Source organism: Calliopsis andreniformis, unplaced genomic scaffold (assembly GCF_051401765.1).
Source record: "Calliopsis andreniformis isolate RMS-2024a unplaced genomic scaffold, iyCalAndr_principal scaffold0001, whole genome shotgun sequence".
Classification (NCBI taxonomy): domain Eukaryota; kingdom Metazoa; phylum Arthropoda; class Insecta; order Hymenoptera; family Andrenidae; genus Calliopsis; species Calliopsis andreniformis.
This window is the reverse complement of record NW_027480422.1, coordinates 9,260,744-9,285,730: the sequence shown is the minus strand read 5'-3', so window position 1 is coordinate 9,285,730 and position 24,987 is coordinate 9,260,744.

Genomic DNA, 24,987 nt, shown 5'->3' with positions numbered 1-24,987 from the left:
ATATAAATAAAACAGTCTTTCCATCGTATAGCATGAATAATTGCAACCAGTGTGAAAGTAATGGACATCTCTACGTTTCGGGCAACATAGGCTCCACTCTAGGGCGTTGGTACACCAAATCGAATAACTAGGGCCTTAGAAGTCAACGCCCGAGGCATCAAATACAAAATTAAAAGAACAGCTTCAACATTGTATAAAACGATTAATTGCAACCAGTGTGAAAGTTATGGTCATTTCTACGTTCCGTGCAACCTAGGCTTCACTCTAGGGCGTTGCTCCAGCAGATCCAATAGTTAGGACCTCAGAAGTCAACGCCCGGAGCATAAAATACAATGAAAATACCACAGTTTTTCCATCTTATAACAGGAATAATTGCAACCAGAGTGACGGTGATGGTCATTTCTAAGTTCCGGGCAACCTAGGCTTCACTCTATAGCGTTGCTCCACGAGATCGAATAGCACGGGCCTTAGAAGTCAACGCCAGAAACACAAAATAAAATAAAATAGCAACAGCTATTCCATCGTATAGCAGGAATAATTACAACCAGTGTGAAAAGAATGGGCGTTTGTACGTTCCGGGCAACCTAGGCTTCGCCCTAGGGCGTTGCTCCACCAGATCCAATAGTTAGGACCTAAGAAGTCAACGCCAGAAGCATAAAATACAATGTAAATACAACAGTTTTTCCATCGTATAACAGGAATAATTGCCACCAGTGTGAAAGCGATGGTCATTTCTACGTTCCGGGCAACCTAGGCTTCAGTCTAGGGCGTGGTTCCCCCATATCGAAAAGTTAGGGCCTAAGAAGCCTACGCCAGAAGCATAAAATACAATATAAATGCCACAGTTTTTCCATCGTATACAGGAATAATTGCAACCAGAGTGTAGGTGATGGTCATTTTTAAGTTCCGGGCAACCTAGGCTTCCCTCTAGAGCGTTGCTCCACCAGATCGAACAGCTAGGGCCTTAGAAGTCAACGCCAGAAGCACAAAATAAAATAAAAGTACAACAGTTATTCCATCGTATAACAGGAATAATTACAGCCAGTGTGAAAGTAATGGGCATTTCTACGTTCCGGGCAACCTAGGCTTCACTCTAGGGCGTTGCTCCACCACATCGAATAGCTGCGGCCTTAGAAGTCAACGCCAGAGGCATAAAATACAATATAAATACAACAGTTTTTCAATCGTATAACAGGAATAATTGCAAACAGTGTGAAAGATATGGTCATTTCTACATTGCAGGCATCCTAGGCTTCACTCTAGCTCATTGCTCCACCACATCGAATAGCTACGGCCTTAGAAGTCAACGCCATAACTATAAAATACAATATAAATACAACAGTTTTTCCATTGTATAAAATGAAAAATTGCAAACAGTGTGGAGGTAATGGTCATTTCTACTTTCCGGGCAACCTAGGCTTCACTCTAGGGCGTTTCTCCACCACATCGAATAGCTACGGCCTTAGAAGTCAACGTCTGAAGCACAAAATATAATACAAATACAACAGTTATTCCATCGTATAACAGGAATAATTACAACCAGTGTGAAAGTAATGGGCATTTCTACGTTCCGGCCAAACTAGCCTTCACTCTAGGGCGTTGCTCCACCAGGTCGAATAGTTAGGGCCTTAGAAAACAACTCCAGACGCATAAAATACAATACAAATACAACTGTTTTTCCACGGTATAAAACGAATAATTGCAACCAGTATGAAAGTTATGGTCATTTCTACGTTCCGGGCAACCTAGGCTTCACCCTAGGGCGTTGCTCCACCAGATCGAATAGTTAGGTCCTAAGAAGTCAACGCTAGAAGCATAAAATACGATATATGTACAGCAGTTTTTCCACGGTATAAAACGAATAATTGCAACCAGTATGAAAGTTATGGTCATTTCTACGTCCCGGGCAACCTAGGCTTCACTCTAGGGCGTTGGTCCACCAGATCCAATAGTTAGGGCCTAAGAAGTCAACGCCAGGAGCACCAAATACAAAATAAATACAACAGTTTTTCCATCGTATAAAACGAATAATTGCATCCAGTGTGCAAGTAATGGTCATTTCTACGTTCCGGGCGACCTAGGCATCACTCTAGGGCGTTGTTCCACCAGAGCGAATAGTTAGGGCCTAAGAAGTCAACGCCTGAAGCATAAAATACAATATAAATACAACAGTTTTTCCATTGTATAAAACGAATAATTGCAACCAGTATGAAACTTATAGTTATTTCTACGTTCAGGGCAACCTAGGCTTCACCCTAGGGCGTTGCTCCTCCAGATCGAATAGTTAGGGCCTAAGAAGTAAACGCCAGAGACATAAAATACGATATATGTACAACAGTCTTTCCATCGTATAAAACGAATAATTGCAACCAGTCTGATAGTTATGGTCATTTCTACGTTCCGGGCAATCTAGGCTTCTCTCTAGGGCGTTGCTCCACCAGATCGAATAGTTAGGGCCTAACAAGTCAACGCCAGAAGCATAAACTACAATAGAAATGCAACAGTTTTACCATCGTATAACAGGAATAATTGCAACCAGTGTGAAAGGTATGGTCATTTCTGCGATACGGGCAACCTAGGCTGCACTCTAGGGCGTCGTTCCACCAGATCGAATAGTTAGGGCCTAAGAAGTCTACGCCAGAAGCATAAAAGACAATACAAATACAACAGCTTTTCCATCGTATAACAGGCATAATTTTAACCAGTGTGAAAGGTGTGGTCATTTCTACTTTCCGGGCAATCTAGGCTTCACTCTAGGGCGTTTCTCCACCACATCGAATAGTTAGGGCCTTAGAAGTCATGCCAGAAGCATAAAATACAATATAAATAAAACAGTTTTTCTATCGTATAACAGGAATAATTGCAAACAGTGTGAAAGACATGGTCATATCTAGGTTCCGGGCAACCTAGGCTTCACTCTAGGGCGACCCTCCACCACATCGAATAGCTACGGCCTTAGGAGTCAACGCCAGAGGCATAAAATACAAAATAAATACAACAGCTTTTCCATCGTATAACAAGAATAATTGCAACCAGTGTGAAAGTGATGGTCATTTCTTCATTCCGGGCAACCTAGGCTTCACTCTAGGGCATTGCTCCTCAAGATAGAATAGTTAGGGCCCATTAAGTCAACGCCAGAAGCATAAAATACAATATAAATACAACAGTTTTTCCCTTGTATAACAGGAATAATTGCAACCAGTGTGAAATGTATGGTCATTTCTACGTTCCGGGCAACCTAGGCTTCACTCTAGGGCGTTGCTCCACCTGATCGAGTAGTTAGGGCCTAAGAAGTCTTCGCCAGAAGCACCAAATACAAAATTAATACAACAGTCTTTCCATCGTATAAAACGAATAATTGCAACCAGTATGAAAGTTATGATCATTTCTACGTTCCGGGCAACCTAGGCTTCACCCTAGGGCGTTGCTCCACCTGATCGAGTAGCTAGGGTCTAAGAAGTAATCGCCAGAGGCACCAAATACAAAATTAATACAACAGCTTTTCCATCGTATAAAACGAATAATTGCAACCAGTATGAAAGTTATGGTCATTTCTACGTTCCGGGCAACCTAGGCTTCACCCTAGGCCGTTGCTCCACCTGATCGAGTAGTTAGGGCCTAAGAAGTCAACGCCAGAAGCATAAAATACGATATATGTACAACAGTTTTACCATCGTATAAAATGAATAATCGCAAACAGTGTGAAGGTAATGGTCATTTCTACGTTCCGGGCAACCTAGGCTTCACTCTAGGGCGTTGCTCCACCAGATCGAATAGTTAGGGCCTTAGAAGTCAACGCCCGAAGCATAAAATACAAAATAAATAGAACAGTTTTTCCATTGTATAAAACGAATAATTGAAACCAGTGTGAAAGTTATGGTCATTTCTACGTTCCGCGCAACCTAGGCTTCACCCCTGGGCGTTGCTCCACCAGATCCAATAGTTAGGACCTAGGAAGTCAACGCCGGAAGCATAAAATACAATATAAATACAACAGCTTTTCCATCGTATATAATGTATATTTGCAAACAGTGTGAAAGTAAAGGTCATTTCTACGTTGCGGGCCACCTAGACTTCACTCTAGGGCGATGCTCCACCAGATCCAATAGTTAGGACCTAAGAAGTCAGCGCCAGAAGCATAAAATACAAAATAGATACAACAGTTTTTCCATTATATAACAGGAATAATTGCAACCAGTGTGAAAGTGATGGTCATTTCTACGTTCCGGGCAACCTAGGCTTCACTCTAGGGCGTTGTTCCTCCAGATCGAATAGCTAGGGCCTAAGAAGTCTACACCAGAAGCATAAAATACAATATAAATACAACAGTTTTTCCATCGTATAAAACGAATAATTGCAATCAGTATAAAGGTTATGGTCATTTCTACGTTCCGGGCAACCTAGGTTTCGCTCCAGGGCGTTGTTCCACCACATCGAATAGTTAGGGCCTTAGAATACAGCTCCAGACGCATTAAATACAATAAAAATACAGCAGTTTTTTCATCGTACAACAGGAATAATTGCAAACAGTGTGGAGGTAATGGTCGTTTCTACTTTCCGGGCAGCATAGGCTTCACTCTAGGGCGTTTCTCCACCACATCGAATAGCTACGGCCTTAGGAGTCAACGCCAGAAGCATAAAATGCAATATAAATACAACAGTCTTTCCATCGTATAGCATGAATAATTGCAACCAGTGTGAAAGTAATGGTCATCTCAACGTTTCGGGTAACATAGGCTCCACTCTAGGGCGTTGGTCAACCAAATCGAATAGCTAGGGCCTTAGAAGTCAACGCCCGAGGCATCAAATACAAAATTAAAAGAACAGCTTTAACATTGTATAAAACGAATAATTGCAACCAGTGTGAAAGTTATGGTCATTTCTACGTTCCGTGCAACCTAGGCTTCACTCTAGGGCGTTGCTCCAGCAGATCCAATAGTCAGGACCTCAGAAGTCAACGCCCGGAGCATAAAATACAATGAAAATACCACAGTTTTTCCATCGCATAACAGGAATAATTGCAACCAGTGTGAAGGTGATGGTCATTTCTAAGTTCCGCGCAACCTAGGCTTCACCCTAGGGCGTAGCTAGACCAGATCCAATAGTTAGGACCTAAGAAGACAACGCCAGAAGCATAAAATACAATGTCAATACAACAGTTTTTCCATCGTATAACAGGAATAATTGCAACCAGAATGAAAGTTATGGTCAGTTCTACGTTCCGGGCAACCTAGGCTTTAGTCTAGGTCGTGGTTCCCCCATATCGAAAAGTTAGGGCCTAAGAAGCCTACGCCAGAAGCATAAAATGCAATATAAATGCCACAGTTTTTCCATCGTATACAGGAATAACTGCAGCCAGTGTGAAAGACATGGTCATTTCTACGTTCCGGGCAACCTAGGCTTCACCCTAGGGCGTTGCTCCACCACATCGAAAAGCTACGGCCTTAGGAGTCAACGCCAGAACCATAAAATGCAATATAAATAAAACAGTCTTTCCATCGTATAGCATGAATAATTGCAACCAGTGTGAAAGTAATGGACATCTCTACGTTTCGGGCAACATAGGCTCCACTCTAGGGCGTTGGTACACCAAATCGAATAACTAGGGCCTTAGAAGTCAACGCCCGAGGCATCAAATACAAAATTAAAAGAACAGCTTCAACATTGTATAAAACGATTAATTGCAACCAGTGTGAAAGTTATGGTCATTTCTACGTTCCGTGCAACCTAGGCTTCACTCTAGGGCGTTGCTCCAGCAGATCCAATAGTTAGGACCTCAGAAGTCAACGCCCGGAGCATAAAATACAATGAAAATACCACAGTTTTTCCATCTTATAACAGGAATAATTGCAACCAGAGTGACGGTGATGGTCATTTCTAAGTTCCGGGCAACCTAGGCTTCACTCTATAGCGTTGCTCCACGAGATCGAATAGCACGGGCCTTAGAAGTCAACGCCAGAAACACAAAATAAAATAAAATAGCAACAGCTATTCCATCGTATAGCAGGAATAATTACAACCAGTGTGAAAAGAATGGGCGTTTGTACGTTCCGGGCAACCTAGGCTTCGCCCTAGGGCGTTGCTCCACCAGATCCAATAGTTAGGACCTAAGAAGTCAACGCCAGAAGCATAAAATACAATGTAAATACAACAGTTTTTCCATCGTATAACAGGAATAATTGCCACCAGTGTGAAAGCGATGGTCATTTCTACGTTCCGGGCAACCTAGGCTTCAGTCTAGGGCGTGGTTCCCCCATATCGAAAAGTTAGGGCCTAAGAAGCCTACGCCAGAAGCATAAAATACAATATAAATGCCACAGTTTTTCCATCGTATACAGGAATAATTGCAACCAGAGTGTAGGTGATGGTCATTTTTAAGTTCCGGGCAACCTAGGCTTCCCTCTAGAGCGTTGCTCCACCAGATCGAACAGCTAGGGCCTTAGAAGTCAACGCCAGAAGCACAAAATAAAATAAAAGTACAACAGTTATTCCATCGTATAACAGGAATAATTACAGCCAGTGTGAAAGTAATGGGCATTTCTACGTTCCGGGCAACCTAGGCTTCACTCTAGGGCGTTGCTCCACCACATCGAATAGCTGCGGCCTTAGAAGTCAACGCCAGAGGCATAAAATACAATATAAATACAACAGTTTTTCAATCGTATAACAGGAATAATTGCAAACAGTGTGAAAGATATGGTCATTTCTACATTGCAGGCATCCTAGGCTTCACTCTAGCTCATTGCTCCACCACATCGAATAGCTACGGCCTTAGAAGTCAACGCCATAACTATAAAATACAATATAAATACAACAGTTTTTCCATTGTATAAAATGAAAAATTGCAAACAGTGTGGAGGTAATGGTCATTTCTACTTTCCGGGCAACCTAGGCTTCACTCTAGGGCGTTTCTCCACCACATCGAATAGCTACGGCCTTAGAAGTCAACGTCTGAAGCACAAAATATAATACAAATACAACAGTTATTCCATCGTATAACAGGAATAATTACAACCAGTGTGAAAGTAATGGGCATTTCTACGTTCCGGCCAAACTAGCCTTCACTCTAGGGCGTTGCTCCACCAGGTCGAATAGTTAGGGCCTTAGAAAACAACTCCAGACGCATAAAACACAAGAAAAATACAACAGTCCTTTCATCGTATAACAGGAACAATTGCAACATGCCTGAAGGTAATGGTCATTTCTACGTTCCGGGAAATCTAGGCTTCGCTCTAGGGCGTTGCTCCACCAGATCGAATAGTTAGGGCCTAAGAAGTCAACGCCAGAAGCATAAAATACAATAGAGGTACAACAGTTTTTCCATCGATTAACAGGTATAATTGCAACCAGTATGAAAGATATGGTCATTTCTACGATCAGGGCAACCTAGGCTTCACTCCAGGGCGTTGCTGCACCACATCGAATAGCTACGGCCTTAGAAGTCAACGCCAGAATGTCAAAATACAATATAAATACAACAAACTTTCCATCGTATAATACGAATAATTGCAATCAGTACGAAAGTTATGGTCATTTCTACGTTCCGGGCAGCCTGGGCTTCGTCAGAGGGCGTTGCTCCACCAGATCCAGTACTTAGGACCTAAGAAGGCAACGTCAGACGCATAAAATGCAAAATAGATACAACAGTTTTTCCATCGTATAACAGGAATAATTGCAACCAGTGTGAAAGTGATGGTCATTTCTACGTTCCGGGCAACCTAGGCTTCACTCTAGGGCGTTGTTCCACCAGATCGAGTAGTTAGGGCCTAGGAAGTCAACGCCAGAAGCATAAAATACAATATAAATACAACAGTTTGTCCATCGTATAACAGGAATAATTGCAACCAGTGTGAAAGCTATGGTCATTTCAACGTTCCGGGCAACCTAGGCTTCAGTCTAGGGCGTTGCTCCACCACATCGAATAATTAGGGCCTTAGAAGTCAATGCCAGAAGCATAAAATGCCATATAAATACAACAGTTGTTCCACTGTATAATAGGAATAATTGCAAACAGTGTGGAAGTAATGGTCATTTCTACGTTCCGGGCACCCTAGGCTTCACTCTAGGGAATTGCTCCACCACATCGAATAGCTACGGCCTTAGAAGTCAACGCCATAACTATAAAAAACAATATAAATACAACAGTTTTTCCGTTGTATAAAATGAATAATTGCAAACAGTGTGGAGGTAATGGTCATTTCTACTTTCCGAGCCACCTAGGCTTCACTCTAGGGCGTTGCTACACCACATCGGATAGCTCCGGCCTTAGATGTCAACGCCAGAAGCATAAAATACAATTTAAATACAACAGTTTTTGAATCGTATAACAGGAATAATTGCAAGCAGTGTGAAAGATATGGTCATTTCTACGTAGCGGGCATCCTAGGCTTCACTCTAGGGCGTTGCTCCACCACTTCGAATATCTACGGCCTTAGGAGTCAACGCCAGCGGCATAAAATACAATATAAATACAACAGTTTTTCCCTTGTATAACAGAAATAATTGCAACCAGTATGAAAGCTATGGTCATTTCTACGATCCGAGCGACCTAGGTTTCGCTCTGTGGCGTATCTCCACCACATCGAATAGTTAGGGCCTTAGAAGTCAATGCCAGAATCATAAAATACAATATAAGTACAACAGTTTTTCCATTGTATAAAATGAATAATTGCAAACAGTGAGGGAGTAATGGTCATTTCTACGTTCCGTGCAACCTAGGCTTCACTCTAGGGCGTTGCTCCACCAGATCCAATAGTTAGGGCCTAAAAAGTCAACGCCAGAAGCATAAAATACAATATAAATACAACAGTTTATCCCTTGTATAACAGAAATAATTGCAACCAGTGTGAAAGCTATGGTCGTTTCTACGTTCCGGGCAACCTAGGCTTCACTCTAGGGCGTTGCTCCACCACATCGAATAGTTAGGGCCTTAGAAGTCAATGCCTGAAGCATAAAATACAATATACATACAACAGTTTTTCCACTGTATAATATGAATAATTGCAAACAGTGTGGAAGTAATGGTCATTTCTACGTCCCGGGCAACCTAGGCTTCACTCTAGGGCGTTGGTCCACCAGATCCAATAGTTAGGGCCTAAGAAGTCAACGCCAGGTGCACCAAATACAAAATAAATACAACAGTTTTTCCATCGTATAAAACGAATAATTGCATCCAGTGTGCAAGTAATGGTCATTTCTACGATCCGGGCGACCTAGGCATCACTCTAGGGCGTTGTTCCACCAGAGCGAATAGTTAGGGCCTAAGAAGTCAACGCCTGAAGCATAAAATACAATATAAATACAACAGTTTTTCCATTGTATAGAACGAACAATTGCAACCAGTATGAAAGTTATGGTTCTTTTTTTTTTCCTGGCAACCTAGGCTTCACTCTAGGGCGTTGCTCCTCAAGATAGAATAGTTAGGGCCCATTAAGTCAACGCCAGAAGCATAAAATACAATATAAATACAACAGTTTTTCCCTTGTATAACAGGAATAATTGCAACCAGTGTGAAATGTATGGTCATTTCTACGTTCCGGGCAACCTAGGCTTCACTCTAGGGCGTTGCTCTACCACATCGAATAGCTCCGGCCTTAGACGTCAACGCCAGAAGCATAAAATACAATATAACTACAACAGCTTTTGAGTCGTATAACAGGAATAATTGCAAACAGTGTGAAAGGTATGGTCATTTCTACGTTGCGGGCATCCTAGGCTTCACTCTAGGGCATTGCTCCACCACATCGAATAGCTAAGACCTTAGAAGTCAACGCCATAACTATAAAAAACATTATAAATACAACAGTTTTTCCATTGTATAAAATGAATAATTGCAAACAGTGTTGAGGTAATGGTCATTTCTACTTTCCGGGCAATCTAGGCTTCACTCTAGGGCGTTTCTCCACCGCATCGAATAGCTGCGGCCTTAGAAGTCAACGCCAGAAGCATAAAATACAGTATAAATACAACAGTTTTTCAATCGTATAACAAGAATAATTGCAACCAGTGTGAAAGTGATGGTCATTTCTACATTCCTGGCAACCTACGCTTCACTCTAGGGCCATGCTCCACCAGATTGAACACTTAGGGCCTAAGAGGTCAACGCCAGAAGCATAAAATACAATATAAATACAACAGTTTTTCCCTTGTATAACAGGAATATTTGCAACCAGTGTGAAAGCTATGGTCATTTCTACGTTCCGGGCAACCTAGGCTTCACTCTATGGCGTTGCTCCACCACACCGAATAGTTAGGGCCTTAGAAGTCAATGCCAGAAGCATAAAATGCCATATAAATACAACAGATGTTCCACTGCATAATATGAATAATTGCAAACAGTGTGGAAGTGATGGTCATTTCTACGTTGCGGGCACCCTAGGCTACACTCTAGGGCATTGCTCCACCACGTCGAACAGCTACGGCCTTAGAAGTCAACGCCATAACTATAAAAAACAATATAAATACAACAGTTTTTCCATCGTATAAAACGAATAATTGCAACCAGTATGAAACTTATGGCCATTTCTACGTTCCGGGCAATCTAGGCTTCACTCTAGGGCGTTGCTCAACCACATCGAATAGCTACGGCCCTAGAACACAACGCCATAACTATAAAATACAATATAAATACAACAGTCTTTCCATCGTATAAAACGAGTAATTTCAACCAGTCTGATAGTTATGGTCATTTCCACGTTCCGGGCAATCTAGGCTTCACTCTAGGGCGGTGCTCAACCACATCGAATAGTTAGGGCCTTAGAAGTCAATGCCAGAAGCATAAAATACAATATAAATACAACAGTTTTTCCACTGTGTAACATGAATAATTGCAAACAGTGTGCAAGTAATGGTCATTTCTACGATCCGGGCAACCTAGGCTTCACTCTAGGGCGTTGCTCCACCAGATCGAATAGTTAGGGCCTAAGAAGTCAACGCCAGAAGCATAAAATACAATATAAATACAACAGTTTTTCCCTTGTATAACAGAAATAATTGCAACCAGTGTGAAAGCTATGGTCGTTTCTACGTTCCGGGCAACCTAGGCTTCACTCTAGGGCGTTGCTCCACCACATCGAATAGTTAGGGCCTTAGAATTCAATGCCTGAAGCATAAAATACAATATACATTCAACAGTTTTTCCACTGTATAATATGAATAATTGCAAACAGTGTGGAAGTAATGGTCATTTCTACGTCCCGGGCAACCTAGGCTTCACTCTAGGGCGTTGGTCCACCAGATCCAATAGTTAGGGCCTAAGAAGTCAACGCCAGGAGCACCAAATACAAAATAAATACAACAGTTTTTCCCTTGTATAACAGGAATAATTGCAACCAGTGTGAAATGTATGGTCATTTCTACGTTCCGGGCAACCTAGGCTTCACTCTAGGGCGTTGCTCCACCACATCGAATAGCTCCGGCCTTAGAAGTCAACGCCACAAGCATAAAATACAATATAACTACAACAGCTTTTGAGTCGTATAACAGGAATAATTGCAAACAGTGTGAAAGGTATGGTCATTTCTACGTTGCGGGCATCCTAGGCTTCACTCTAGGGCATTGCTCCACCACATCGAATAGCTAAGACCTTTGATGTCAACGCCATAACTATAAAAAACATTATAAATACAACAGTTTTTCCATTGTATAAAATGAATAATTGCAAACAGTGTTGAGGTTATGGTCATTTCTACTTTCCGGGCAATCTAGGCTTCACTCTAGGGCGTTTCTCCACCGCATCGAATAGCTGCGGCCTTAGAAGTCAACGCCAGAAGCATAAAATACAGTATAAATACAACAGTTTTTCAATCGTATAACAAGAATAATTGCAACCAGTGTGAAAGTGATGGTCATTTCTACATTCCTGGCAACCTACGCTTCACTCTAGGGCCATGCTCCACCAGATTGAACACTTAGGGCCTAAGAGGTCAACGCCAGAAGCATAAAATACAATATAAATACAACAGTTTTTCCCTTGTATAACAGGAATATTTGAAACCAGTGTGAAAGCTATGGTCATTTCTACGTTCCGGGCAACCTAGGCTTCACTCTAGGGCGTTGCTCCACCACACCGAATAGTTAGGGCCTTAGAAGTCAATGCCAGAAGCATAAAATGCCATATAAATACAACAGATGTTCCACTGCATAATATGAATAATTGCAAACAGTGTGGAAGTGATGGTCATTTCTACGTTGCGGGCACCCTAGGCTACACTCTATTGCATTGCTCCACCACATCGAACAGCTACGGCCTTAGAAGTCAACGCCATAACTATAAAAAACAATATAAATACAACAGTTTTTCCATCGTATAAAACGAATAATTGCAACCAGTATGAAACTTATGGCCATTTCTACGTTCCGGGCAATCTAGGCTTCACTCTAGGGCGTTGCTCAACCACATCGAATAGCTACGGCCCTAGAACACAACGCCATAACTATAAAATACAATATAAATACAACAGTCTTTCCATCGTATAAAACGAGTAATTGCAACCAGTCTGATAGTTATGGTCATTTCCACGTTCCGGGCAATCTAGGCTTCACTCTAGGGCGGTGCTCAACCACATCGAATAGTTAGGGCCTTAGAAGTCAATGCCAGAAGCATAAAATACAATATAAATACAACAGTTTTTCCACTGTGTAACATGAATAATTGCAAACAGTGTGCAAGTAATGGTCATTTCTACGATCCGGGCAACCTAGGCTTCACTCTAGGGCGTTGCTCCACCAGATCGAATAGTTAGGGCCTAAGAAGTCAACGCCAGAAGCATAAAATACAATATAAATACACCAGTTTTTCCCTTGTATAACAGAAATAATTGCAACCAGTGTGAAAGCTATGGTCGTTTCTACGTTCCGGGCAACCTAGGCTTCACTCTAGGGCGTTGCTCCACCACATCGAATAGTTAGGGCCTTAGAATTCAATGCCTGAAGCATAAAATACAATATACATTCAACAGTTTTTCCACTGTATAATATGAATAATTGCAAACAGGGTGGAAGTAATGGTCATTTCTACGTCCCGGGCAACCTAGGCTTCACTCTAGGGCGTTGGTCCACCAGATCCAATAGTTAGGGCCTAAGAAGTCAACGCCAGGAGCACCAAATACAAAATAAATACAACAGTTTTTCCCTTGTATAACAGGAATAATTGCAACCAGTGTGAAATGTATGGTCATTTCTACGTTCCGGGCAACCTAGGCTTCACTCTAGGGCGTTGCTCCACCACATCGAATAGCTCCGGCCTTAGAAGTCAACGCCAGAAGCATAAAATACAATATAACTACAACAGCTTTTGAGTCGTATAACAGGAATAATTGCAAACAGTGTGAAAGGTATGGTCATTTCTACGTTGCGGGCATCCTAGGCTTCACTCTAGGGCATTGCTCCACCACATCGAATAGCTAAGACCTTTGATGTCAACGCCATAACTATAAAAAACATTATAAATACAACAGTTTTTCCATTGTATAAAATGAATAATTGCAAACAGTGTTGAGGTTATGGTCATTTCTACTTTCCGGGCAATCTAGGCTTCACTCTAGGGCGTTTCTCCACCGCATCGAATAGCTGCGGCCTTAGAAGTCAACGCCAGAAGCATAAAATACAGTATAAATACAACAGTTTTTCAATCGTATAACAAGAATAATTGCAACCAGTGTGAAAGTGATGGTCATTTCTACATTCCTGGCAACCTACGCTTCACTCTAGGGCCATGCTCCACCAGATTGAACACTTAGGGCCTAAGAGGTCAACGCCAGAAGCATAAAATACAATATAAATACAACAGTTTTTCCCTTGTATAACAGCAATATTTGCAACCAGTGTGAAAGCTATGGTCATTTCTACGTTCCGGGCAACCTAGGCTTCACTCTAGGGCGTTGCTCCACCACACCGAATAGTTAGGGCCTTAGAAGTCAATGCCAGAAGCATAAAATGCCATATAAATACAACAGATGTTCCACTGCATAATATGAATAATTGCAAACAGTGTGGAAGTGATGGTCATTTCTACGTTGCGGGCACCCTAGGCTACACTCTATTGCATTGCTCCACCACATCGAACAGCTACGGCCTTAGAAGTCAACGCCATAACCATAAAAAACAATATAAATACAACAGTTTTTCCATTGTATAAAATGAAGAATTGCAAACAGTGTGGAGGTAATGGTCATTTCTACGTTACGGGCACCCTAGGCTACACTCTAGGGCATTGCTCCACCACGTCGAACAGCTACGGCCTTAGAAGTCAACGCCATAACTATAAAAAACAATATAAATACAACAGTTTTTCCATCGTATAAAACGAATAATTGCAACCAGTATGAAACTTATGGCCATTTCTACGTTCCGGGCAATCTAGGCTTCACTCTAGGGCGTTGCTCAACCACATCGAATAGCTACGGCCCTAGAACACAACGCCATAACTATAAAATACAATATAAATACAACAGTCTTTCCATCGTATAAAACGAGTAATTGCAACCAGTCTGATAGTTATGGTCATTTCCACGTTCCGGGCAATCTAGGCTTCACTCTAGGGCGGTGCTCAACCACATCGAATAGTTAGGGCCTTAGAAGTCAATGCCAGAAGCATAAAATACAATATAAATACAACAGTTTTTCCACTGTGTAACATGAATAATTGCAAACAGTGTGGACGTAATGGTCATTTCTACGTTCCGGGCAACCTAGGCTTCACTCTACGGCGTTGGTCCACCAGATCCAATAGTTAGGGCCTAATAAGTCAACGCCAGGAGCACCAAATACAAAATAAATACAACAGTTTTTCCATCGTATAAAACGAATAATTGCAATCAGTGTGCAAGTAATGGTCATTTCTACGATCCGGGCAACCGAGGCATCACCCTACGGCGTTGTTCCAACAGAGCGAATAGATAGGGCCTAAGAAGTCAACGCCTGAAGCATAAAATACAATATAAATGCAACAGTTTTTCCATCGTATGAAACGAATAATTGCAACCAGTATGAAAGTTATGGTGATTTCTACGTTCCGGGAAACCTAGGCTTCACTCTAGGGCGTTGCTCAAGCACACCGAATAATTAGGGCCTAAGAAGTCAACGCCAGAAGCACCAAATACAAAATAAATACAACAGTTTTTCCATCGTATAAAATGAATAATCGCAAACAGTGTGAAGGTAATGGTCATTTCTACGTTCCGGGCAACCTAGGCTTCACTCTAGGGCGTTGCTCAACCACACCGAATAGTTAGGGCCTAAGAAGTCAACGCCAGAAGCACCAAATACAAAATAAATACAACAGTTTTTCCATCGTATAAAACGAATAATTGCAACCAGTATGAAAGTTATGGTCATTTCTACGTTCCGGGCAACCTAGGCTTCACCCTAGGGCGTTGCTCCACCTGATCGTATAGTTAGGGCCTAAGAAGTCAACGCCAGAAGCATAAAATACGATATATGTACAACAGTTTTACCATCGTATAAAATGAATAATCGCAAACAGTGTGAAGGTAATGGTCATTTCTACGTTCCGGGCAACCTAGGATTCACTCTAGGGCGTTGCTCCACCAGATCGAATAGTTGGGGCCTTAGAAGTCAACGCCCGAAGCATAAAATACAAAATAAATAGAACAGTTTTTCCATTGTATAAAACGAACAATTGAAACCAGTGTGAAAGTTATGGTCATTTCTACGTTCCGCGCAACCTAGTCTTCACCCCAGGGCGTTGCTCCACCAGATCGAATAGTTAGTGCCTAAGAAGTAAATGCCAGAAGCATAAAATACGATATATGTACAACAGTTTTTCCATCGCATAAAATGAGTAATTGCAACCAGGGTGAAAGTAACGGACATTTCTGCGTTCCGGGCATCCTAGACTTAACACTGAGGCATTGCTCCACCAGATCGAATACATAGGGCCTTAGAAGTCAACGCCAGAAGCATAAAGTACATTAAAAATCCAACAGTTTGTCCATCGTATAACAGGTATAATTGCCGCCAGTGTGAAAGTGATGGTCATTTCTGCATTCCGGGCAACCTAGGCTTCACTCTAGGGCGTTGCTCCACCACATCGAATAGCTGCGGCCTTAGAAGTCAACGCCAGAAGCATAAAATACAATATAAATACTACAGTTTTTCAATCGCAAACAGGAATAATTGCAAACAGTGTGAAAAATATGGTCATTTCTACGTTGCGGGCACCCTAGGCTACACTCTAGGGCATTGCTCCACCACATCGAACAGCTACGGCCTTAGAAGTCAACGCCATAACTATAAAAAACAATATAAATACAACAGTTTTTCCATTGTATAAAATGAATAATTGCAAACAGTTTGGAGGTAATGGCCATTTCTACTTTCCGGGCAACCTAGGCTTCACTCTGGGGCGTTTCTCCACCACATCGAATAGCTACGCCCTTAGAAGTCAACGCCTGAAGCATTAAATATAATATAAGTACAACAGTTTTTCCATCGTATAACAGGAATAATTGCAACCAGTGTGAAAGACATGGTCATTTCTACGTTCCGGGCAACCTAGGCTTCACTCTAGGGCGTTGCTCCACCACATCGAATAGCTACGGCCTTAGGAGTCAACGCACGAGGCATAAAATACAAAATAAGTACAACAGTTTTTCCATCGTATAACAAGAATAATTGCAACCAGTGTGAAAGTGATGGTCATTTCTACATTCCGGGCAACCTAGGCTACACTCCAGGGCGTTGCTCCACCAGATGGAATAGTTAGGGACTAAGAAGTCAACGCCAGAAGCATAAAATACAATATAAATACAACAGTTTTTCACTTGTATAAAACGAATAATTGCAACCAGTGTGCAAGTAATGGTCATTTCTACGTTCCGGGCAACCTAGGCTTCACTCTAGGGCGTTGCTCCACCAGATCGAATAGTTAGGGCCATAGAAGTCAACGCCCGAAGCATAAAATACAAAATAAATAGAACAGTTTTTCCATTGTATAAAACGAATAATTGAAACCAGTGGGAAAGTTATGGTCATTTCTACGTTCCGGGCAACCTAGGCTTCACTATAGGGCGGTGCTCCACCAGATCAAATAGTTAGGGCCTAAGAAGTCAACGCCAGAAGCATAAAATACAATATAAATACAACAGCTTTTCCATCGTATATAATGTACATTTGCAAACAGTGTGAAAGTAACGGTCATTTCTACGTTCCAGGCAACCTAGGCTTCGCTCTAGGGCGTTGCTCCACCAGATCGAATAGCTAGGGACTTAGAATTCGACGCCAGAAGCATAAAATACAACATAAGTACGACAGTTTTTCCATCGTATAACAGGAATAATTGCAACCAGTGTGAAAGTACAGCTCATTTTTACGTTCCGGGCAACCTAGGCTTCGCTCAAGGGCGTTGCTCCAACAAATCGAATAGTTAGGGCCTTAGAAGTCAACGCCTGAGGCATAAAATACAATAGAAATACAACATTTTTTTCATCGTATAACAGGAATAATTGCAACCAGTCTGAAAGATATGGTTATTTCTACGTTCCGGGCAACCTAGGGTTAACTCCAGGGCGTTGCTCCATCAGATCGAATAGTTAGGGCTTTGAATACAACGCCAGAAGCATAAAATACAATAAAAATGCAACAGTTTTTCCATCGTATAACAGGAAAACTGCAGCCAGTGTGAAAGTACTGGTCATTTCTATGTTCCGCGTAACCTAGGCTTCACTGTAGGGCGTTGCTCCACCAGATCGAATAGCTATGGACTTAGAATTCAACATCAGAAGAATAAAATACAACATAAGTACCACAGTTTTTCCATCGTATAAAATGTATAATTGCTAGCAGTGTGAAGGTAATTGTCATTTCTACGTTCTGGATAACCTAGGCTTCACTCTAGAGCGTTGCTCCACCAGATCGAATAGTTAGGGGCTTTGAATTCGACGCCAGAATCATAAAATACAACATACGTACTACAGTTTTTCCATCGTATAACAGGAATAATTGCAACCAGTGCGAAAGTACAGGTCATTTCTACGTTCCGGGCAACCCAGGCTTCGCTCAAGGGCGTTGCTTCACCAGTTCGAATAGCAAGGGACTTAGAAAACAACTCCAGACGCATACAATACAATAAAAATACAAAAGTTTTACCGTCGTTTAACTTGCATAATTGCAACCATTGTGAAACGCATGGTCATTTCTACGTTCCGGGCAACCTAGGCTTCACTCAAAGGCGTTGTTCCTCCAGATCGAATAGTTAGGGCCTAAGAAGACAACGCCAGAAGCATAAAATACAATATAAATACAACAGCTTTTCCATCGTATATAATGTATATTTGCAAACAGTGTGAAAGTAAAGGTCATTTCTACGTTGCGGGCAACCTAGGCTTAACTGTAGGGCGTTGCTCCACCATATCGAATAGTTAGGGCCTAAGAAGTAAACGCCAAAAGCATAAAATACGATATATGTACAACAGATTTTCCATCGTATAAAGTGGATAATTGCAACCAGTGTGAAAGTAATGGTCATTTCTACTTTCCGGGCAACATAGGTTTCACTCTTGGGCGTTGCTCCACCACATCGAATAGCTACGGCCTTAGAGGTCAACTCCGGAAGCATAAAATACAATATAAGTACAACAGCTTTTCCATCGTATAAAATGTATGATTGCAAGCAGTGTGAAAGTTATGGTCATTTCTACGTTCCGGGCAACCTAGGCTTCACTCTAGGGCGTTGCTTCACCAGATCGAATAGTTAGGGACTTAGAATTCGACGCCAGAAACATAAGATACAACATTAGTACAACAGTTTTTCCATCGTATAAAATGTATAATTGCAAGCAGTGTGAAGGTAATGGTCATTTCTACGTTCCGGGCAACCTAGGCTTCACTCTAGAGCGTTGCTCCACCAGATCGAATAGTTAGGGCCTTTGAAGTCAACGCCCGAAGCATAAAGCACAAGATAAATAGAACAGTTTTTCAATTGTATAAAACGAATAATTGCAACCAGTGTGAAAGGTATGGTCATTTCTACGTTCCGGGCAACCCAGGCTTCGCTCAAGGGCGTTGCTTCACCAGTTCGAATAGCAAGGGACATAGAAAACAACTCCAGACGCATACAATACAATAAAAATACAAAAGTTTTACCGTCGTTTAACTTGCATAATTGCAACCATTGTGAAACGCATGGTCATTTCTACGTTCCGGGCAACCTAGGCTTCACTCAAAGGCGTTGTTCCTCCAGATCGAATAGTTAGGGCCTAAGAAGTCAACGCCAGAAGCATAAAATACAATATAAATACAACAGCTTTTCCATCGTATATAATGTATATTTGCAAACAGTGTGAAAGTAAAGGTCATTTCTACGTTGCGGGCAACCTAGGCTTAACTGTAGGGCGTTGCTCCACCATATCGAATAGTTAGGGCCTAAGAAGTAAACGCCAAAAGCATAAAATACGATATATGTACAACAGATTTTCCATCGTATAAAGTGGATAATTGCAACCAGTGTGAAAGTAATGGTCATTTCTACTTTCCGGTTAACATAGGTTTCAGTCTTGGGCGTTGCTCCACCACATCGAATAGCTACGGCCTTAGAGGTCAACTCCGGAAGCATAAAATACAATATAAGTACAACAGCTTTTCCATCGTATAAAATGTATGATTGCAAGCAGTGTGAAGGTTATGGTCATTTCTACGTTCCGGGCAACCTAGGCTTCACTCTAGGGCGTTGCTTCACCAGATCGAATAGTTAGGGACTTAGAATTCGACGCCAGAAACATAAGATACAACATTAGTACAACAGTTTTTCCATCGTATATAATGTATATATGCAAACAGTGTGAAGGTAAAGGTCATTTCTACGTTCCGGGCAACCTAGGCTTCAGTCTAGGTCGCTGTTCCGCCAGATCGAATAGTTAGGGCCTAAGAAGTCAACGCCAGAAGCATAAAATACAATATAAGTACAACAGCTTTTCCATCGTATATAATGTATATTTGCAAACAGTGTGAAAGTAAAGGTCATTTCTACGTTCCGGGCAACCTAGGCTTAAGTGTAGGGCGTCGCTCCACCAGATCGAATAGTTAGGGCCTTAGAAGTCAACGCCCGAAGCGTGGAATACAAAATAAATAGAACAGCTTTTCCATTGTATAGAACGAATAATTGCAACCAGTGTGAAAGTACTGGTCATTTCTACGGTCCGGGTAACCTAGGCTTCACTCTAGGGCGTTGCTCCACCAGATCGAATAGCTAGGGACTTAGAATTCAACGCCAAGAAGAATAAAATTCAACATAAGTATAACAGTTTTTCCATCGTATAATATGTATAATTGCAAGCAGTGTGAAGGTAATGGTCATTTCTACGTTCCACGCAACCTAGACTTTACCCTAGAGCATTGCTCCACCAGATCGAATAGTTAGGTCCCAAGAAGACAACGCCAGAAGCATAAAATACAATATAAATACAACAATTTTTCCATTGTATAGGACGAATAATTGCAACCAGTGTTAAAGTTATGGTCATTTCTACGTTCCGGGCAACCTTGGCTTAACTCCAGTGCGTTGCTCCACCAGATCGAATAGTTGGGGACTTTGAATACAGCGGCAGAAGCATAAAATACAATAAAAATGCAACAGTTTTTCCGTTGTATAACAGGAATAACTGCAACCAGTGTGAAAGTACTGGTCATTTCTACGTTCCGGGTAACCTACGCTTCACTCTGGGGCGTTGCTCCACCAGATCGAATAGCTAGGGACTTAGAATTCAACGCCAGAAGAATAAAATACAACATAAGTACAACAGTTTTACCTTCGTATAACAGGAATAATTGCAACCAGTGCGAAAGTACAGGTCATTTCTACGTTCCGGGCAACCCAGGCTTCGCTCAAGGGCGTTGCTTCACCAGTTCGAATAGCAAGGGACTTAGAAAACAACTCCAGACGCATACAATACAATAAAAATACAAAAGTTTTACCGTCGTTTAACTTGCATAATTGCAACCATTGTGAAACGCATGGTCATTTCTACGTTCCGGGCAACCTAGGCTTCACTCAAAGGCGTTGTTCCTCCAGATCGAATAGTTAGGGCCTAAGAAGACAACGCCAGAAGCATAAAATACAATATAAATACAACAGCTTTTCCATCGTATATAATGTATATTTGCAAACAGTGTGAAAGTAAAGGTCATTTCTACGTTGCGGGCAACCTAGGCTTAACTGTAGGGCGTTGCTCCACCATATCGAATAGTTAGGGCCTAAGAAGTAAACGCCAAAAGCATAAAATACGATATATGTACAACAGATTTTCCATCGTATAAAGTGGATAATTGCAACCAGTGTGAAAGTAATGGTCATTTCTACTTTCCGGGCAACATAGGTTTCACTCTTGGGCGTTGCTCCACCACATCGAATAGCTACGGCCTTAGAGGTCAACTCCGGAAGCATAAAATACAATATAAGTACAACAGCTTTTCCATCGTATAAAATGTATGATTGCAAGCAGTGTGAAAGTTATGGTCATTTCTACGTTCCGGGCAACCTAGGCTTCACTCTAGGGCGTTGCTTCACCAGATCGAATAGTTAGGGACTTGGAATTCGACGCCAGAAACATAAGATACAACATTAGTACAACAGTTTTTCCATCGTATAAAATGTATAATTGCAAGCAGTGTGAAGGTAATGGTCATTTCTACGTTCCGGGCAACCTAGGCTTCACTCTAGAGCGTTGCTCCACCAGATCGAATAGTTAGGGCCTTTGAAGTCAACGCCCGAAGCATAAAGCACAAGATAAATAGAACAGTTTTTCAATTGTATAAAACGAATAATTGCAACCAGTGTGAAAGGTATGGTCATTTCTACGTTCCGGGCAACCCAGGCTTCGCTCAAGGGCGTTGCTTCACCAGTTCGAATAGCAAGGGACATAGAAAACAACTCCAGACGCATACAATACAATAAAAATACAAAAGTTTTACCGTCGTTTAACTTGCATAATTGCAACCATTGTGAAACGCATGGTCATTTCTACGTTCCGGGCAACCTAGGCTTCACTCAAAGGCGTTGTTCCTCCAGATCGAATAGTTAGGGCCTAAGAAGTCAACGCCAGAAGCATAAAATACAATATAAATACAACAGCTTTTCCATCGTATATAATGTATATTTGCAAACAGTGTGAAAGTAAAGGTCATTTCTACGTTGCGGGCAACCTAGGCTTAACTGTAGGGCGTTGCTCCACCATATCGAATAGTTAGGGCCTAAGAAGTAAACGCCAAAAGCATAAAATACGATATATGTACAACAGATTTTCCATCGTATAAAGTGGATAATTGCAACCAGTGTGAAAGTAATGGTCATTTCTACTTTCCGGTTAACATAGGTTTCAGTCTTGGGCGTTGCTCCACCACATCGAATAGCTACGGCCTTAGAGGTCAACTCCGGAAGCATAAAATACAATATAAGTACAACAGCTTTTCCATCGTATAAAATGTATGATTGCAAGCAGTGTGAAAGTTATGGTCATTTCTACGTTCCGGGCAACCTAGGCTTCACTCTAGGGCGTTGCTTCACCAGATCGAATAGTTAGGGACTTAGAATTCGACGCCAGAAACATAAGATACAACATTAGTACAACAGTTTTTCCATCGTATATAATGTATATATGCAAACAGTGTGAAGGTAAAGGTCATTTCTACGTTCCGGGCAACCTAGGCTTCAGTCTAGGTCGCTGTTCCGCCAGATCGAATAGTTAGGGCCTAAGAAGTCAACGCCAGAAGCATAAAATACAATATAAGTACAACAGCTTTTCCATCGTATATAATGTATATTTGCAAACAGTGTGAAAGTAAAGGTCATTTCTACGTTCCGGGCAACCTAGGCTTAAGTGTAGGGCGTCGCTCCACCAGATCGAATAGTTAGGGCCTTAGAAGTCAACGCCCGAAGCGTGGAATACAAAATAAATAGAACAGCTTTTCCATTGTATAGAACGAATAATTGCAACCAGTGTGAAAGTACTGGTCATTTCTATGGTCCGGGTAACCTAGGCTTCACTCTAGGGCGTTGCTCCACCAGATCGAATAGCTAGGGACTTAGAATTCAACGCCAAGAAGAATAAAATTCAACATAAGTATAACAGTTTTTCCATCGTATAATATGTATAATTGCAAGCAGTGTGAAGGTAATGGTCATTTCTACGTTCCACGCAACCTAGACTTTACCCTAGAGCATTGCTCCACCAGATCGAATAGTTAGGTCCCAAGAAGACAACGCCAGAAGCATAAAATACAATATAAATACAACAATTTTTCCATTGTATAGGACGAATAATTGCAACCAGTGTTAAAGTTATGGTCATTTCTACGTTCCGGGCAACCTTGGCTTAACTCCAGTGCGTTGCTCCACCAGATCGAATAGTTGGGGACTTTGAATACAGCGGCAGAAGCATAAAATACAATAAAAATGCAACAGTTTTTCCGTTGTATAACAGGAATAACTGCAACCAGTGTGAAAGTACTGGTCATTTCTACGTTCCGGGTAACCTACGCTTCACTCTGGGGCGTTGCTCCACCAGATCGAATAGCTAGGGACTTAGAATTCAACGCCAGAAGAATAAAATACAATATAAATACAACAGTTTTACCGCTGTATAATATGAATATTTGCAAACAGTGTGAAAGTTATGATCCTTTCTACGTTCCGGGCAACCTTGGCTTAACTCCAGGGCGTTGCTCCACCAGATCGAATAGTTAGGGACTTTGAATACAACGCTAGAAGCATAAAATACAATAAAAATGTAACAGTCTTTCCATTGTATAACAGGAATCACTGCAACCAGTGTGAAAGCTATGGTCATTTCTACGTTCCGGGCAACCTAGGCTTCACTCTAGGGCGTTGCTCCACCACATCGAATAGTTAGGGCCATAAAAGTCATTGCCAGAAGCATAAAATACAATATAAATACAACGGTTTTTACACTGTATAATATGAATAATTGCATACAGTGTGGAAGTAATGGCCATTTCTACTTCCCGGGCAACCTAGGCTTCACTCTAGGTCGTTGCTCCACCACATCGAATAGCTACGGCCTTAGAAGTCAACGCCTGAAGCATAAAATATAATATAAATACAACAGTTTTTCCATCGTATAAAATGTATAATTGCAAGCAGTGTGAAGGTAATGGTCATTTCTACGTTCTGGGCAACCTTGGCTTCACTCTAGAGCGTTGCTCCACCAGATCGAATAGTTAGGGCCTTAGAAGTCAACGCCCGAAGCATAAAATACAAAATAAATAGAACAGTTTTTTCATTGTATAGAAGTGATAATTGCAACCAGTGTGAAAGTTATGGTCATTTCTACGTTCCGGGCAACCTAGGCTTCACGCTAGGGCGTTGCTCCACCACATCGAATCGTTAGGGCCTTACAAGTCAATGCCAGAAGCATAAAATATAATATAAATACAACAGTTTTTCCAATGTATAATATGAGTAATTGCATACAGTGTGGAAGTAATGGTCATCTCTACGTTCCGGGCAACCTAGGCTTCACTCTAGGGCGTTGCTCCACCACATCGAATAGCTACGGCCTTAGAAGTCTACGCCTGAAGCATAAAATATAATATAAATACAACAGTTTTTCCATCGTATAACAGGAATAATTGCAACCAGAGTGAAGGTGATGTTCATTTCTACGTTCCGGGCTACCTAGGCTTCACTCTAGGGAGTTGGTCCACCAGATCGAATGGCTAGGGACTTAGAAGTCAACGCCAGAAGCATAAAATAAAATAAAAATACAACAGTTTTTCCATCCTATAAAACGAATAATTGCAACCAGTATGAATGTTATGGTCATTTCTACGTTCCGGGCAACCTAGGCTTCACTCTAGGGCGTTGGTCCACCAGATCCAATAGCTAGGGCCTAAGAAGTCAACGCCAGGAGCACCAAATACAAAATAAATACAACAGTTTTTCCATTGTATAAAAAAGAATAATTGCAACCAGTATGAATGTTATGGTCATTTCTACGTTCCGGGCAACCTAGG